The sequence below is a fragment of the Microcaecilia unicolor genome, chromosome 11 (assembly GCF_901765095.1).
Source record: "Microcaecilia unicolor chromosome 11, aMicUni1.1, whole genome shotgun sequence".
NCBI classification, from domain to species: Eukaryota; Metazoa; Chordata; class Amphibia; order Gymnophiona; family Siphonopidae; genus Microcaecilia; species Microcaecilia unicolor.
The window spans coordinates 158,912,571-158,931,657 of NC_044041.1; the positions used below are offsets into that span (position 1 = coordinate 158,912,571).

The 19,087-nt window shown below is 46.1% G+C and overlaps 1 long non-coding RNA gene across 1 annotated transcript; it reads left to right on the plus strand.

Annotated features, from left to right (window-relative positions):
• Positions 1-401: 401 nt before the first annotated feature.
• LOC115479699 lies at positions 402-18,409 on the plus strand. The gene is made up of 3 exons (XR_003943738.1): positions 402-486; positions 5,029-5,031; positions 18,398-18,409. It is a non-coding gene; the product is annotated as an uncharacterized LOC115479699 (long non-coding RNA).
• The last annotated feature ends 678 nt before the right edge of the window (positions 18,410-19,087 follow it).

Below are 19,087 nucleotides of genomic sequence, written 5' to 3' on the forward strand. Positions count from 1 at the left end.
ACATGTGGAGAGAGATGTAGAAACAGCTATATATACCTTTTTGTACAGGTAGACACCTTTTAGTGACATAATCAAGAATAAGAATGCACACTATTCTACAGAAGTATGAACACATACAGGCATGTGCAAATAACTCAGAAAATGGATACACACAGGTGTGAAATACCTGTACAAAGACAGCTACACACTTACCATACATTAAAACATATGCACACATGTATTATCCTACACACTTATTACTAATGCAATCAATGAACATATGCCACACATCTATGGGACACTGATATAAAAGCACTAGTAAAAAAAGGCCCGTTTCTTTAAGAAATGAAACGGGCGCTAGCAAGGTAATGGCCTTCTACCATTAATGTTTTTAATGGAAGTGTTAAGACCAATGTGCTGTGATGGAAATGAATAATTTCCAAGGGTGTTATGAGTAATATCATGCAGGAGAATGAGATGTGTATTGTTTTATGTATTTGTATTGTTGTGTTTCTGTCTGGTTAGTGAGTATGTGTGAGACAGAGAGTATTTGTGACACAGAGAGTGAGTATGTGTGTGAGAGAGAGAGAGAGTGTGTGAGAGACAGAGAAAGACTGTGAGAGTGTAAGAGAGAGAGAGAGATTCAATGTTCGTCTCCCCTTCCTTCCCCTCCACTTCCCTCCACCAAGCTCAGTACCTGGGAGTTGAGAGACACTGTATGTGTGACAGAGAGACTGAGTGTGTGAGAGACAGTGTGTGTGTGTGAGAGAGAGAGAGTGTGAGTGTCTCATTTGAGAGATTGTTCATTTCCATGTCCCCTTCCAGTTGCAGGACCACCCCTCTCCCTCCCCCTCTTCCAGTTGCAGGAGCGACCCCCCCCCCCTCCAAGTTGAAGACCCCCACGCCTCACTCCCCTCTCTCCCCACTCCGAGTGCCCCTCGCCTTCCTAAGTGCCAGCCACAATTTAATAATTCTTACATCGTGGTCCGATGTCTGCAGTGAAGGCGAGCAGGCACAGCGCTTCAACGTGTGTTCCTTGCTGTCTCAGCTGTGCCTCTGGTCCTGCCCTGGCTGAGACAGCAAGGAACGCATGTTGAAGCGCCGTGCCTGCTCGCCTTCACTGCAGACATCGGACCACGATGTAAGAATTATTACACTGTGGCTGGCACTTAGGAAGGCGAGGGGCACTCGGAGGGGGGAGAGAGAGAGGGGGAGTGAGGCGCGGGTGTGTTCAACTTGGGGGAGGGGGGCGGCGGTCGGTCATGGAACTGGAAGGGGAGGGGGCAGCCGATCCTGCAACTGGGTCGTGATGTACTGGCGGTTTGCTGCGGTGCGGGCGGGCTGCAGGTTGATTCGCACTGCAAGTCTCTACGCTGTGCTATTGCTAGTGGGGCACTTGCGTTGACATCATCCGAGGCACAGCCAATCAGAAGCGAGACACGGTCACAGGCAGCCTCATGGAACGTTCATGGAGCAAATTATTATATAGGATATGTACTGGAACTTAAAACTGTTTCACCCCTTTGTTCTTCTCTGTGGAAAACTGACATCTGAAACTTTTTTTTTCAATCTGATATTGAAGGTGGGAAAGAGGTTGGAAAAGCATAACTTCAGAAGAAGATAGGAGGTAGGGTATCCATCCAATGTAGCTCTGGGGAGCTCTAACAGAAAGACTTACTCTAGGTTGCCTGACTACCTAATAACCCCTAGCCTTTTTACTGCTGATCTGATTAATAATTAGATTACATCCAGAAATAAAGTGAAGAGTTTATTTCTAAAACCCTTTAAGTCCAATGCAATATTGGCTTAGCAGGTTTTGGAAATAAGCCTTTCAATTGTCCCTCCCATTTCTCATCCTCCCTCCCAAACAGGTTAAAACCGTGGCTGTTGATCTTCCTTAGCAATTATTCAGTGAGTGGCTTGGTTTTTAGTTCTGTGGTAAGCAATTACTGAGGCCAAGTGCTTGGATAGTTTTCATGAAGAGGAGTTACCCTAGGGACTCCTTGGAAGGAACAGTACCAGAAGACACTTGCTTTGAAAAATGGGCAATTACAGATTTAAATCTTCCAACAGTCATCTTACTAGCCCCTTAAATTCTCATCTTGTTTCAGCCTTCAGAAGCCCTCTACTGACTGGTATGTAGATCCCTTTTGAATAAAGTGAGTAGTCAAATGTAGTTAAGTGAATAAATCTCCCATCCCATTTCCTAAAATGCCTCCTAGGCCATAGATCTCATCCCCTCCCTCCCACTACTTGTTACTTACTGGACTAGAAAATACCTTAAGTTAAAATGCTTTCTGTCAAGCTGCCTTCCTCCCCCCTCCCCCCATCTACAGTGCTGAGAATAAGATAACTTATTTTGACAAATCACACATCTGTCTCTTGATAAATAATTCACACATCTTCCTCCTCTCCCCTCCCAGGGTCACAGCTGTGTACTGATACCACTTTTCACCACTTCTGGCTGTAATTAATACTTTAAGTAAATTTGTTCTTTGAGGTGCTGGTGATTAAGAGGCGGCTGTCAGGCAATGTATCAGTAAAAGGATTGTTCTGTGCTCAAAGATTACAAAGTCACTTCAGAAGGGGTTTGGGGAGGGGATGCTAGAGTGGAAGCTTAATTTCACTCACCAAGATGCAACTGGGTTAAGAATGAGTGAAGCTGAACACCCAAAGAGAAACTGAGCAAAAGGCATAGGAGATGCCAGAAGTGCCATCTATGATGATCATGTAAGACATTTACTGTGATGCACAATATATTAGCTACGGCATAAACTAGATTTAAATATTTATATTAAGTCAAATCACATGTATATTTATTAACTTGGACTTTGCTCACACCTTATACATTTTTAATGAGATACTGTCACGGCTGTGCCCATGTTTCGTGCTCTCCTTCCTCTCGCCACCTGGTGGCCAGACCTGGTGGCTGCAATGGACTGTCTGGTTATTGTCACCCGTTCCAGATTTCAGCCTAGTCCGGTCCAGATCTTCCAGACTGCCAGACTTGCTCTTTTTGTTTGAACCTGCACAGCTCCCGTAGTTGCCTGGTGATTGCTGCTGCTGGGCTTATTAGCCATTCTGAAATCTTTCTGCTTTGCCTTTGCATCGCCTAAGGCCCTGGTTTGTTGGTGCTTGTTGCTCTTCTGCCTAGTTTGGCTTTTATTCTAGTTCTTGTCTGATTCTGGTTAGGCTGTGTGTAGTTTGGCTTGGGGTTTGTTTGTTTCCTAAGTCTTGTTCCTTGTTTGTCTTTTGTGTTTAGTTTTTGTTTGTCTGTGTTTCTTGTTCAGTGGCTGCCTGGCAGCTTTCAGTTCTGTCTCATGTTTGTCAGTGTTTGTTTCCTGTTTTAGTAGCTGCTTGCAGCTTCCAGTTCCTGCCCTGTCCTGTACGTCCTGTCGGCCGCCTGCAGCCAGGTGCTCAACTCCTGGGGAAGAGCGGCTAGTGCAGGTGAAGTCTTGCTGTTCCTATCTGAGTTCTGTCTTGTTCCTGGTGTGGGGTGGTTTTGCCTGCCACTGCCACTCCTTGGCAGTGGCCCAAGGGCTCACTAACCTAGTTCCTGCTTTGGAAACCTAACAGATTGGTACATCTAACAGCACTGCCTTTGAAGCAAAACCCAGCTTACAAATAGCAGCATTGTGGTTAGAACACAACTCTCTGAAAACAGAAGACCCTGCTTTAATTTCTCCTGCACTCTGAAAACAGGAGACCCTGCTTTAATTTTTCCTGCACTATCTTAATCATAGAAACTACATCAAAACTTGAGACTCAGATTAAAACAACTATTGAGGAAATATCTGGCAAGTTGAAACAAATTTGTCACAGGAGTATGATAAACAACATTTGGAGTTGACCCAGTGGATACATTTGCTTAAAGAATCTATACGTCAAGTAAAGATTAAAAAGTACAAATGCAACAAGCGTGACTATCAGGCTTGTTTTCGAAAGAGAAGGGCGCCCATCTTTCAACACAAATCGGGAAATAAGCGTCCTTCTCTCAGGGTCGCCCAAATCGGCATAATCGAAAGCTGATTTTGGGCATCCCCAACTGCTTCCCGTCACAGGGATGACCAAAGTTCCTGGGGGTGTGTCGGAGGCTTAGTGAAGGCGGGACTGGGGTGTACCTAACAGATGGGCGTCCTCGAGCGATAATGGAAAAAGAAGGGCGTTCCTGACGAGCACTTGGGCGACTTGGTCCATTTTTTTCTTACGACCAAGCCTCAAAAAGGTGCCCGAACTGACCAGATGACCACTGGAGGGAATGAGGGATGACCTCCCCTGACTCCCCCAGTGGTGACTAACCCCCTCCCACCCTGAAAATACAACTTTAAAAACTTTTTTTGCCAGCATGAAATGTCATACTCGGGTCCATCGCAGCAGTATGCAGGTCCCTGGTGGGGGAAGTATGTGTGTGTCAGCGGAGGCATAGCGAAGGCGTGGACATCCTTCTTTCAAACATTTTGGACGTCCTGAACTGCCCCACCCCACAGGGATGGCCAAATTTCAAGGGAGTGGCATGGAGGAGTGGCCTAGTGGTTAGAGCACTGGTCTTGCAATCCAGAGGTGGCCGGTTCAAATCCCACTGCTGCTACTTGTGATCGAAAATCCAAATAAATAAAGGGGATGTCGGAGGCATAGCAAAGGCATGGACATCCTTCTCACAGAAACATCCATATTTTGGACATCCTCAACTGCCATCGCAGGGAGGGAGGCATAGCAAATGACATCCTTCACCCATACTCTAAAAAAAAAAAAAAAAAAAGACGTCCCTGACGAGCACTTGGATATTTTCACCTGGACTTGTGTTTTTCTAAGGTTGTAGACGGCTATTATACACGCAGCTTGTCTGCATGTATGAAGCCATCTTTGGCATGGACAGAGCAGCCATGCATAATGCTTGGTTGCTCTGCACTGGCTTCCCCTCCTTAGGAAGGAAATCGTGTGCAAATGAGCTAACAGTGAGCAGCTCATTTGCATGCGATTTCCTTCATGCATGCCCGTCCCTTTCCGAATCGCTAAGGGATTGGTAAGGGAAGGGCTTTTTCCATTCAGTTAGTGCATCTGGCTGAAGGTAAGGGAGCTATGTACCTGGGAGCAATTTGTGAGTCCACTGCAGTGCCCCCTAGGATGCCTGGTTGGTGTCCTGGCATGTCAGGGGGACCAGTGCACTATGAATGCTGGCTCCTGACATGACCAAATGGCTTGGATTTGGTCGTTTCTGAGATGGGCATCCTTGTTTTCCATTATCGCTGAAAATCAGAAACGACCAAGTCCTGGGGACGACCATCTCTAAGGTCGACCTAAATTTGCTGATTTGGGCATCCCCGATCGTATTATCAAAACGAAAGATGGACGCCCATCTTGTTTTGATAATATGGGTTTCACCGCCCCTTGCTGGAGCCATCCTGCAAGGACGTCCCCAGGAAAACTTGGGTGTCCCTTTCAATTATGCCCCTCCACGAGTCTAATACAGTTTATCCTTAGATTTCAACTGATAGAGTTGCTAACATTAATGTAAATAATCAGAGTGCTTTTGATCACTCTTTAGATTCAGGATCCAAGTGAAGAAGACAATGACCACACAGGTGTAGTTACATCTAGGGCTAATAGTGTTTTTTTTTTTCAGCCAACAAGAAACATGGAAGCTATCAATGTGGAACAAAAAAGGTGACCTATCAAGATCAACGGAACACGCAGGGTCCCAATACCTGGGCAAAGAACCAACATGATCATCAGCAATATTAATTTCTTCAGCGTCAATTTCAGAGAAACAACAAGAGTTGTTGAATTACGGATTGCGCTTTATACCATCAGTTCCGTATGACTCGGATAGCACTATATAGATTTTTTTGGAAATTACAATTAAGATTATATTTTGAAAATTCTGGACATTGATGGTCATGTGTTGCTCTGAGAGCGGCAGCTGTGGGTTAGTGCCACTCCAAGGTCCCCGTTTGTTTCTCCTATAAAATCAACTTTTCCAGCTTGTTGTATCGGTCGCCTGAGGTCAGCATTGAATCAGGACCCCTGCATGGACCAGTATATGGTGCCAATGCCAGCCACGAGAACCAAACGGGGCACAAAGCAGGAGGAGAAGCCGAGTGGTGCAGAACCTAAGATGGCGGACGCGAGTCCCTACACTGACACGGCGTTTTCGAGTAGACAATTGGCGCAGATCACGGCAACAGTGGGAACTGCTTTGGAGCCCCACTTTGAGAGCTTAGCGGGGCAGTTCGGCAAATTAGAGACTTTGGTTATTGAGACAATGTTACAGACTTCAGTGGTGGAGAAAAGAATATTGGATCTAGAGGACACTTGGGCCCAGCAGAACCCCAAAGTCACAGCATCGCATCGTAAACTCCAGGAGCAGGCAGATAAAATAGGGGATTTAGAAAATAGATCACGCCGCAACAATCTGCGCATTGTGAGATTACCGGAGAAAGTACCTGATCAAAATTTGGCACCTTTGCTGGAGCAGTGGTTGGCGAAAGAGTTTGCGCTTTCAGACAGCTCTGGACATTTTTGTATTAAGAGGGCTCATAGACTCGGCCAATTCCAAGATGGCCGACTGTGACCGCGGATTGTGATAATAAAGATCCATAACTATATTCACAAGACTGAGATTCTGCTATAAGCTGAAGCATGATTCCTCATCCTACAAGGGAACGTCTATAAAACGTTTTCAAGACTACTCAGCGGGAGTACAGGAGAAGTGCCATTTTGCCACTATTTGTTCAGCGTTGGTGGAGCGGAAGATTTGTTTTATGTTGCTCTATCCTGCACTCTTGAAAGTTAACTTGGAGGGAAAATGGATCACCTATGACACAGCTTCTGCACAGGATTGCCTAAACAAGCTGCATGGCGGAGCGGAAGAAGCGGGCAGCTGAAGTGTGACTATTTTGCATGGACAGAGTTTGGTAAACAGGTGCTGAGTGTGTACTGACTTGGGGGGCTGGTTATTGTTTCTGGATAATGTGTGAGTCAGAAGCTTGTACAAGCGGCTGGGCTCATTTATAGTTACCCTTGTTGAATGATACCTGTGATGGGGGGGGGAGCGGGGACCCCTGTCATTTTGTGATTAATTCTCTGCAACAGTGGCTCATCGGGCAGAGTGGAGGGGTTTGAAGAGGATGGTTTGGGTAGGGGGTGGTTGAGGGAGGTTCAGTGAGGGGGGAGAGGGGAAGGGAGTTTGGGTTACGTAGGTAGTGGGTTTAACAGTTTTTTTGATGCTGGCCCTGATAGTCCGATTTTGGTACAGGAGGGGAAGGGGACACCTTTCAGTGTGCAGAGACTCCTGGAATTGCCAATAGTTGGTAATTTAGTGGACTTGGGGGGAGGGCTGGGTCCTCCAGGTCCTAAAGGAAGGTTCATGTTCAAAACAGCTTTCTGGAGAGCTGACAGTGATGCCACAGTGTAGGATAATAACGTGGAATGTGGGAGGGATCACCTGTCCTAAGAGGAAGAAAATCTTAGCATAATTAAAACGTCAGAAGGCTGGCATTGCGTGCCTCCAGGAGACACAACTTACTGACCAGGAACATCAGAAACTTAAGCAGTCATGGGTGGGTAGTGTCCATTATGCATTCTCAGGTGAGTGGAGGGAGGGAGTAGCGATACTTTTTCATAAGCACTTAGCTTACTCCTCAGATGTTTTGTTGCAAGATCCGCAGGGGAGATACCTTTTGGTGAAATTATGGCTTCAGGGAAGGGAGGTGTATGTCCTGTCCCTATATGCCCCAACTCCCTATGATCAAACATTTTTCCCAGCCCTGGTAGACAAATTGTTACCATATCAAGGGAAGACGTTAATGGTGCTGGTGACATAAATTTGCTCGCAGATCCTGCTGCGGACAGTTCAGGGTCAATGGGGTGGATAGCCATGTCTCGACCTGGGTGGGGGGATGTTGAATTCTTTCTGCACCTCCCTATCTCTGGTAGATGCATGGAGACTGCTACATCCAGGTGAGAAGGATTATATACATAGGTCACGGGCGCATGACACACTAGTGAGGCTAGACTATGTTCTGGTTTCGGCTTCATTGTTTTCAATGGTCACAGAGGCCCAGATAGGGGTGGAGGCAGTGTCGGACCACTCACCAGTTTGGATAGATTTGGAGGCAACGGTACGCTTTCAGACCTCCCCGGGGTGGAGATTCCCGAGCTATCTTGCACGTGACAAAGAGTTTCATTCTTTTCTGCATTCCAGGTGAGATGCTTCTATTACTCATAATAAACAACATCTAAATGATCAACAGCTATTTTGGTGTACTGCCAAAGCCCATGTCGCAGCACATCGCAAATGGGTGGCCAGTAGTATTCAAAATCTGGAACGGCAGCTAGGGAGGGCTAAACGGGCATATGTAAGGACTCCTACTGCTAGTAATCAAGAGAATTATATTTCTCTACAAATAACTTTAAATTCACTGCTGCAGGAACAGACCCAACATAGTGTCCTCTACCAAAAATATCGTTTTCATAGGTTTGGGAACAGAACAGAGGGGATGCTTGCCCGGGTGGTGAAGTCGTTTGGTGGGGAGGGGGGGGGGGGAAATCGCACCATTCACGCGCTTTGCAATGCTAAGGGCCAAGTAGTCAATCGCCCAGATCAGGTAATGCAGCTATTAAGAGAGCATTTTCAACGGTTATATGAGAGGAGACCCTGAGGGAGGAGGAGGCCCTTTTGGCCAGAGCCCAAATGCCCTGTCTGACGGAGGAGGCGGTGGAGGCCTTAGATGTCCCTATACAATCAAAGGAGCGTCAACGCGAATGGTGAATGCCATAACGGAACATTGTAAGCCACATTGAGCCTGCAAAAAGGTGGGAAAATGTGGGATACAAATAATAAAATTAAAGGCCTTAAGTCTTACTCTGTGCCAGGGGCGAATGGATTCTCTGGGAAATTTTTCAAGATTATGCAGTCAGATTTGGTGGGGCCCCTATTAGAATATTACCAGGCAGTGGTGCATAGAGGGGCTTTCCCACTACATGAGAACACTGCTTTAATTACGCTAATTTTGAAGCCAGGGAAGTCTCAGGTGGCACCAGAATCTTATCATCCGATTTCACTACTAAATGTTGACACTAAATTATTTGCCCGTCTGTTGACTTCACGATTGGCTCGGTTCTTACTTGGGTTAATCAGCCCGGCCCAGGTGGGTTTTGTGCCAAAAAGACATTCTGTGCTTAACATCTGTAAGGTGATTTTAGCTATTTCCCATTGCCAAAAAAACAATGTCTCTGGCCTGTTGGTGAGCCTGGATGCAGCCAAAGCATTTGACCAAGGAAACTGGGTCTATTTATTTCAGGTGCTACATTGGGTAGGGCTCCCTGAGTGGTACCTGCAAGCGGTCCAGATTCTGTATACTGAGCCACAGGCTCAGATAGTGGTAAATGGGGACAAGTCTCAGATGTTTGATATACAACATGGCACTAGACAAGGCTGCCCCCTGTTGCCGCTGTTATTTGACCTTTTTCTGGAGCTGCTGCCGCACTTGCTACTACTACTACTACTACTACTTAACATTTCTAGAGCGCTACTAGGGTTACGCAGCGCTGTACAAATTAATGACTAAGGACGGTCCCTGCTCAGAAGAGCTTACAATCTAAAGGACGAAATGTCAAGTTGGGGTAGTCAGGTAGATTTCCTGAGTAGTGGTGTTGTGATTAGGTGCCGAAAGCGACATTGAAGAGGTGGGCTTTGAGCAATGATTTGACGATGAGTAGGGAGGGGGCCTGGTGTATGGGCTCAGGGAGTTTGTTCCAAGCATGGGGTGAGGAGAGGCAGAAAGGGCGGAGCCTAGAGTTGGCGGTGGTGGAGAAGGGTACTGAAAGGAGGGATTTGTCTTGAGAGCAGAGGTTACGGGTAGGGACGTAAGGGGAGATGAGGGTAGAGAGGTAAGGAGGGGCTGCAGATCGAGTGCATTTGTAGGTTAGTAGGAGAAGCTTGAACTGTATGCGGTATCTGATCGGAAGCCAGTGAAGGGACTTGAGGAGAGGGGTGATATGAGTATATCGGTCAAGGCGGAAGATAAGGCGTGCGGCAGAGTTCTGGATGGACTGAAGGGGGGATAGGTGGCTAAGTGGGAGGCCGGTGAGGAGTAGGTTGCAGTAGTCTAGGCGAGAGGTAATGAGAGAGTGGATGAGAGTTCGGGTGGTGTGCTCAGAGAGGAAGGGGTGAATTTTGCTAATGTTGTAGAGGAAGAAGCGACAGGTCTTGGCTATCTGCTGGATATGCGCAGAGGAGGAGAGGGAGGAGTCGAAGATGACACAGAGGTTGCGGGCAGATGAGACGGGGATGATGAGGGTGTTAACAACTGAGATAGAGAGTGAAGGGAGAGGAGAAGTGGGTTTGGGTGGGAAAACAATAAGTTCAGTCTTGGCCATGTTCAGTTTCAGGTGGCGGTTGGACATCCAGGCAGCAATGTCGGATAAGCAGGCCGATACTTTGGCCTGGGTTTCCGCAGTGATGTCTGATGTGGAGAGATACAGCTGGGTGTCGTCAGCATAAAGATGATAGTGGAAACCATGAGATGAGATCAGGGAGCTGAACAATTCCCAAGAGGTGCAGGGGGTGGAGCTGCAGAATCAGTCCGTAAAGGTGCTTGCTTATGTAGATGATTTGCTACTGGTGCTGATGGCGCCACAAACTTTGCTTCTCCCCGCTTTAGCAATTCTACAACAGTTTGGTGCCTTATCAGTGTTCTCTCTCAATTTAGACAAATCTTGGGTGATAGCAATAGACCCTCACTTACAACAGGCATGGAGGGGGGAGTTTCCCTTTCAGTGGGAGGAGTCGGCATTGAAGTACTTGGGGGGTGCTGTTACCAGCAGATTTGACCACTTTACACAGAATTAATATTGATCCTCTCTTAGAAGCTACGAGGCAGAGGTTGGCTCTCTGGCAGGTTTTCCCATTATCACTATGAGGGCGGATAGCATTATTTAATATGATTATGGCACCTAAATGGCTCTATCTCTTTCAACAGCTCCCTCGGGAGGAGAGGAGATTGGGTGGCTCCTCCAGACTTATGTCTGGAGAGGTAAAAGGCCATGGCTCCCATTGGCTTTGATCTCCACCCCCAAGGCTCACGGTGGGATGGGTTTATTAAGCATATGATACTGAACTGTAGCCTGTGAGATGCGTCATATTAATGACTGATTCAGGAGTACAGAAGAGTTTTTCTGGACTAGCATGGAGTCCTCCCCAATACCTGATATTCATTTTAGTCAAATTTTGTATAAGGCGAGCAGGTTGCCCCCTAATGTTTTTCAACTCTCTCCTATTTTCAAAGCTCTCAGGGAGGTTTGACAGTGGGTGTGCTGAAGGTTTAATTTCTCACCAAGGGTCACACCTTTTCTCTCTAGTTGTAACAATCTTGCATTCCCCCCGGGTCAGGGACATACTAGGTTTGGGCAGTGGGCACAGAAGGGCCTTCAGTATATAACTAAAGTTGTGGATGAGGAGGGACGTATTCGTTCCTTTGAGTACCTACAGCAAAAGTTTCAATACCTCAGGGACATTATTATTCTTATTTGCAGCTTAGACATTATATATCCTCTCTAACTTGGACTGATTTTACTGAGGATGTGGCAGAGGTATTGTCGGAGGCTTATTTGCTTGGCTCCCAACAAGCGGTGCCTTTGAAATTTCACCATCAATATTTGAAAGACACAACGCCTGAACTGGATTATGCACATGTGGCATCGCGTTGGTCCCAGGATCTACATTGTATTATTATGTCAAACCAGTGTAAGTCTTATATCAAGACTAGTAAAACATGCCCGTTTCTGACACAAATGAAATGGGTGCTAGCAAAGTTATCCTCTGAGTTCCCGCTTGGCCCCCTCCCTCCCTCCCCTCCGAGTTCCATGCCCCCCTCCCTCTCCTCCGAGTTCCCGTGCCTCCTTCCCTCTCCTCTGAGTTCCAGGCCCCTCTCCCCTCCAAGTTCCATGCCCCCCCTCTTCTCCGAGTTCCAGACCCCTGCGCTTCCCTCCCTCTCTCTCTCTCCACTCCGAGTGGCAGCCTGACCTGCGCTGCCTGCCCTCTTCTCCCAGTCCTCTGCCTGCCGGCCTGAATTAAAAAGTTCTTACCTCGGGGTCCATCGGCAGCAGTAAAAGGCATGCAGGCACGGCGCTTCAGCCTGCCTTCCCTTCTGTCTCAGCTCTGCTTCAGGTCCCACTCTTCCGGAAACAGGAAATGAGGGCGGGACCAAAGGCAGAGCTGAGACAGAAGGGAAGGCAGGCTGCAGCGCCATGCCTGCTCACCTTTGACTGCTGCCAGCGGACTGGGAGAAGAGGGTGGGCAACGCAGGTCGGGCTGCCACTCAGAGAAAGAGAAGGAGGGAGGTGCGGGGGTCTGGAACTCGGAGGAGAGGGAGGGCCTGGAACTTGGAGGACAGGAGGGGAGGGAGGGGGGCAATTCTCCCGCAATTGAATCCTCACCTCCAACGTTCTGTGGCTGGCTGGTGCTGGTTTCCCTTCCTTCTTATTGATTTGACATCATCACATTCTGACGCGAGGGTGGACCAATGGGAATTGTGTTACGAACCCAGGCATCCAGATATAGAACGTTGGAGGTGCAAATTATTATATAGGATATTGCACTCACAAAGGCTTTCCAATGGTTCAAAGGGAAATGCTTTATAAATTTCTGCTAAGACTTTATTTTTCACCACACCGAGCATTTAAAGCAACTTTGACCAGGACTGCGACGTGCCCCAAGTGTGGGGACTGTACAGCTACTCTGGGACATATGTTTTGGTCTTGCTCCATAATTCACAGCTTTTGGAAGCAAGTGTTATATGCTTTAGATATATATTGGGGCTGCACGTTAGTTCATGACCCACTGATCCTTTTCTATAGCTACTCTTATGCGTCTCCACCCGATCCGGGGTTTAAGAGTTTTGCTCAATTAGCTATCCTTTTTGGAATTAAAGCCATTCTTTTGGCATGGACATCAGAAGCGGGGCCCTCACTATCAAGGTGGAAGTCATTGATTTTGCACCAGCTGAGGCTGGAGAGATATGGGATTGTATCATTGGACACGGGACCGGGGATCTGATTCTGCGAGATGTGGGAACCCCTTTGGCTTACCCTACCTTCTCGTGCCAGGAGCTACCTGTTAAATATTTAAAGGGTGTGTAGGGGTGGGCGTTCGGGGGAAGAGGGATGGGGGGAATTAAGAAAATTGTTTATGAAAATTTTCTGTTTCTTGCTGATTGTCGGGAGCCATTGTTACCTCAGGTTTTGTTTATATAATTATGCTTATGGTTCTTGTATGTTTGATTGCTTAATAACAAAGATTTAAACATATTTTGAAAATTCTGATTATAGAGGGGATACTTCTTTGGTCAGCCCAGCAACATCTTGGACACCATCAGGGATTATGGACTATTCTTTACAAACATTTCAGCATTTAATTCCTAGAGATTAAGACACTTTTGAATAATCTAAACTGTCTTCTAGAATGAGATTTAACATCACTAAAGTTGAAAGTTTTTAGCTTTGTCAGAATTATGATCTAACATAACATAGTAACATAGTAAATGATGGCAGATAAAGACCTGTATGGTCCATCGAGTCTGCCCAACAAGATAAACTCATTTTACATGGTATGTGATACTTCATATGTATACCCGAGTTTGATTTGTCCTTGCCATTTATGTGAACTTGGTGGTTTAAAGGTGGATAAAAGTGGAACCATCACTGTACAAACAACTGCTGATTATATGATTGAAGTAGGCAGGCAGTTATCTGACAGAAATACTTATAGGAAGTTAGATCATGATCCATTGAAAATTTTACCAGAATCTATTGAGAATGTGGTGGGTCAAGCTTTCTTAAATAATATGATTACTATGAAAGAGATGAGCTACCTCTGCAATAAACATCCTGCTACCCCTAGAATTTATTTTGTACCTAAAGTCCACAAAAATATTCAGGGGGTCTTTTACTAAAGCATAGCTCAAGTTATCTGCAGGAGGGCCCAAAGGAATAAAATGGGCCCTGCTGCAGATAACTTGAGCTAAGTTTTAGTAAAACACCCCCTCAGTCACCACCAGGCCATCCAATAGTTTCTATGTGACATTTGGTTCTAGAACCTTTGAGTAAATTTGTGGACTTATTTTTAAAACTTAAAGCTATGGCTTTAAGATCATATTTATAAGACACAACTCATTTATTGAGGGAATTGCAGGGGATACCCATCTCTACTCAAAGCATTCTGGTATCATTGAATGTGGTATCATTATATACCATGACACCTCAGAAAGAAGCCTCAATAGTCATTGCCCAAGCATTGCAAGATCCTCTTGAACCTGTGCGGATATCATCTGAACTTGTGATTTGTAAAAATTATTTTTTGTTTCGGAGAACATTTTATGAACAACTGCAAGGGGTGGCAATCGGTGCATCCCTTGCCCCGTCTGTAGCCACCTTGTTTGTGGCAAAACTTGAAGAGCAATTTATATATACAGTTCTCAATGGTTTTTAATTCTGGAAACATTTTCTGGATCGCATTTTGTTCATCTGGGAAGGAACTACTGAATCTCTGCAACAATTTTTTTTGAGTGGCTCAATTCTTTAAATCCATGTTTATTTATTTATTTATTTATTGCATTTGTATCCCACCTTTTTGAGGCTCAATGTGGCTTACAATGTATCGTATTTGGTGGTAATGGATTAGAACATAATCAATTATTGTTACATAGAAATTTTGAGTAACATGGTAGAAGTTTAAAACAAGTAGAGATTATAAAATAATTACATGTTGTTACATAGAGAATTTGAGTAACAAAGTAGAAGTTTAGAACAAACAGATATTATGAAAATAGGTCTGTGTAAGGTAAAGGAGATGCATGCATTTATATTTGTTGTTCTGTGTGGTATGCCTTATTAAAAAGATGGGTCTTCAGTGATATTCAGAAGTTTGTTAGTTCGTAGATCTTTCTCAGGTTGTGCGGCAGTGTGTTCCATAGCTTGGCACTCAGGTAGGTAAAGTTTGCTGCGTGCGTAAGTTTGTATTTTAGACCTTTGCAGCTTGGGAGATGAAGATTAAGGAATGTGTGGGCTGATCTTTTGGCATTCCTAGTCGGTAAGTCTATCAGGTCTGACATATAGGCTGGGGCATCTCCATGGATGATTTTGTGAACTAGAGTACAAATCTTGAACGTGATGCGTTCTTTGAGTGGGAGCCAGTGCAGCTTTTCTCGTAGTGGTTTAGCACTTTCATATTTTGCTTTTCCGAATATAAGTCTGGCTGCGGTGTTCTGGGCTGTCTGAAGTTTCTTCATTGTCTGCTCTTTACATCCAGCGTAGAGTGCATTACAGTAGTCTAGGTGACTGAGCACCATTGATTGTACCAGATTATGGAAGACTGTCATTGGGAAGAAATGTTTTACTCTTTTTAATTTCCACATTGAGTAGAACATCTTTTTGGTTGTGCTTTTCATATGACTCTCAAGTGTAAGATGACGATCGATAGTCACTCCAAGAATTTTTAGGGTGTCCGAGATAGGGAGTGTCAAATTTGGTGTGTTTATGGTGGTGAATTTGCTCGTATTGTGTTGAGAGGTAATTATTAAGCATTGGGTTTTTTCTGCATTAAGTTTCAGTTTGAATGCATCCGCCCATGAGTGCATGATATTAAGACTCTGGTTAATGTCATTGGAGATTTCCTGTAAATCTTGTTTGAATGGGATGTAGATCGTTATGTCGTCTGCGTATATGTATGGATTGAGGTGTTGGTTGGATAGTAGTTTAGCCAAGGGTATCATCATTAAGTTGAATAGAGTCGGCGAGAGGGGGGGATCCCTGTGGAACTCCATGTGGTAGATGTAGTCGAGTTAGATGTCACTTGGTAAGATCTTGTGGTTAGGAATCCCTTGAACCAGTTAAGAACGTTGCCTCCGATGCCGAAGTGTTCAAGGAGATATAGTAGAATATTGTGATCTACCATATTGAAAGCGCTGGACATGTCAAATTGTAGAAGTAGTATGCAGTGGCTTACCAAGGGGGGGGGGCGGTGGGGGCGGTCCGCCCTGGGTGCACGCCGCTGGGGGGGTGCCGCGCGCCTGTCGGGAGCATGAAAACAAAGAGCCGGCAGGCACACGGCACCCCCCCCCCCCAGCGGCGTGCATCCGGGGGGTTCTTTCGCCGGGGGGGGGCGTCACGCTGTTCCAGGGGGGCGCTGCACCCGGGGGGCGGGGCGCATCGGCAATCCGCCCCAGGTGTCAGCCTCCCTAGGAACGCCACTGGTAGTATGTTTTTGCCAGTTGCGATCAGTTGTCTACATTTGGACATGAGAGTGACTAGTACTGTTTCAGTACTATGGTTAGAACGAAATCCTGATTGGGAATCATGGAGTATTGAGAACTTATTGAAACAGTTGGTGATTTGTTTGGTTACCATTCCCTCCGTTAGTTTGGTTATTAGGGGAATAGATGCTACTGGTCTTTAGTTAGTTTGCTAGCATTTTCTTTGCGTCTTTGGCTATGGGGGTGAGTAGAATATTTCCTTTCTCCTTTCGGAAGAGACCATTTTGTAGCATTTAGTTCAGATGTTCCGTGAGGTCTGTTATAAATTGTTGAGGTGCCGATGTTATAAGGTTGTTAGGACATATGTCTAGTTTACAGTGAGATTTAGCAAATTTTTTAAGCGTTTGGGAGATGATGCCTTCTGATAGTGTCTCGAAGTTTGTCCAGGTTCTGTCCGCTGGGTATACACCAGGGTCTGGGTCTAGACAGTTAAGGATTGTAGCGTAGTCGGTGGTGCTGCTAGGTATCTGAAGTCGTAGTTTTACGATTTTCTCATTGAAGTATTTCGCAAGGCTCTCTGCTGTTGGTGCATCTGTACGGTTGGAAGTGATCGTTGTGGTGTCTATTAGTGTCGCGTTCTCGAGGACCTTGGCATACTGTCAGGCTTCTTCCCCGGGAGCACTGGGTTCGTGAGTCCTTGGGCCACTACCGTGGAGCGGCAGTGGCAGGCAAGATCACCTTCACGGTAGAGACGAGACAAGACTGGACCGGAACCCCGGACTGGAGTTCTATACAGGAATACACGGAACTGGAACGCACCAGACGGGTGCGCACTGGAGTGGAGCCCACTGGACTGGAACACACTGGAGTGGACCCACTGGACTGGAACATACAGGAGTGAAGCCCGCTGGACTGGAACACACTGGAGCGGAACCCACTGGACTGGAACCCACGGGACCGGAACCCGCTGGACAGGTACACACTGGACCTAGGCTTCACCTACGCTTAGCCACCTTTCCCCAAGGGTTGAGCCCTCAGGTTCGGGCAGCCGGCAGGGCTTACAGGAAAAACCGGAACTGGAACTTGCAAGCAGGAACAGCAGGAATCCGGATACAGAAGTGCCCCCCAGGCACCTAGGCGAAAGCAAGGCAGACAGGCAGGGAATGTCCGGGTTCCGGCAGAAGGCAGGTTCAAAGCAATGGTCAGGTCAAGGAGCAAGACTATGGCTGGAGCTTCAGTATCAAGGAGTACTGGCAACAGACTGAACAAGGGCTGAAGCTCCAGAAGCAAAAGAAAACACACACGGGAAAACCAGCAGGCTAAACACAAGAAAACTAGGAACTGAACACAAGCTAACAAGAAAGCTATGCCCAAGCTAACCAGTCATACACTAGAAACATACACTCAGCAAACCCAGGAGATCTGGTAAAGCTGTACACAGGCTAACAAGCAAAGCTGTGCCCAAGCTAACAAGTCATACACTAGAAACATACACTAAGCAAACACAGGAGATCAAGCAAAGCTGTACACAGGCTAACAAGCAAAGCTGTGCCCAAGCTAACAAGTCACACACCAGGAACATACACAGAGCACACAGGAGAACTAGCAAAGCTGTACACAGGCTAACAAGCAAAGCTGTGCCCAAGCTAGCTAGTCAAACATAGCAACTCACACAGAGCAAACAATGTAGCAGTGTACAGAGCACTCTACATACCAGGGCCCTTAGACGAAATGCAAAGGCAAGGGCTGCAGTCTCAAAGTGATTAATAAAGCCCTTCAACTCCAGAGGCACAACTGCAGCAATCTCCTTGCCTCCAAACAGAGGCTTGACACACAGAGAAGACAGCCCACAGGGAGGAACAGTGGGAGCCATCTTGGATACTGGCATAGAGGAGTCGGCAGCCATCTTGGAAGAGGCATAGCCCACACAGGTGAGGTCCAGTAAGGCAATCAGCACACAGAGCCAGAGAGAAACTAAGACAGAGACAGACACAGAGACAAGCAGAAGCCAGCACAGCCACTGACTCCCAGAAACAGGGTAAGAATGAGGGTGGTCACGGCCACAGACGTGACAATTAGTTTGTTCACTAGTTGGAAGAGTTTATGTGTGTCCTTGTAATTTGGTCCAATTATGGTTTTGTAATAAGATCTTTTAGTTTGTCTTATAGTGTATTTGTATTTTCTATGTAGTTGTTTCCAAGCCTCGTGTGTGGAGTCGTTTTTCTGTTTGTTCCATGCTCGTTCTAGCCTTCTAACTTGTGTTTTAAGGTTTTTCAGGTCTTCGTTGAACCATGATAGTGAGTTCTTTCTATGTGAGGTTCTGGTCTGAATCGGGGCTATGTCGTCTAGTATGTATTTGCATTTATTGTCCCATTCTTGGAGGAATTGGCATGTATAGATCTGTTGCCAGAATGTTGCTGGATCTATTCTTCCTCTTGTGGTGTAGGTTTTTCGTGTTTGTTTATTGGGTGAATCTTTCTTTCGCCATTGGAGGAAAAGTATTGCTTTGTAGTGGTCGGACCACGGTGTAGGTGACCACTTTATATCGTTTAGTACAAGGTTTAAATCGGGATCGAATTTGTGTGTGATGATGTCTAATGTGTGTCCTTTGTTGTGGGTTGGTGGCGCGTTTGGCTTATGGAGATCCCATAATTGTAGGAACTCTTCACATTCTTTGGTGCTAGTTGAGGTGGGGTCTTCAAGGTGTAAGTTGATATCCCCTACGATGATAAGATTTGAGGTAGAGACACATGTATTCGAAATAAAGTCCATGAAGTGTATTTGGGAATCTTGCCGGTTGCCTGGTGGTCTATAGAGCAGTACTGCATTAAGGCGTTCTTGTAGGTTTGGGTGATTGA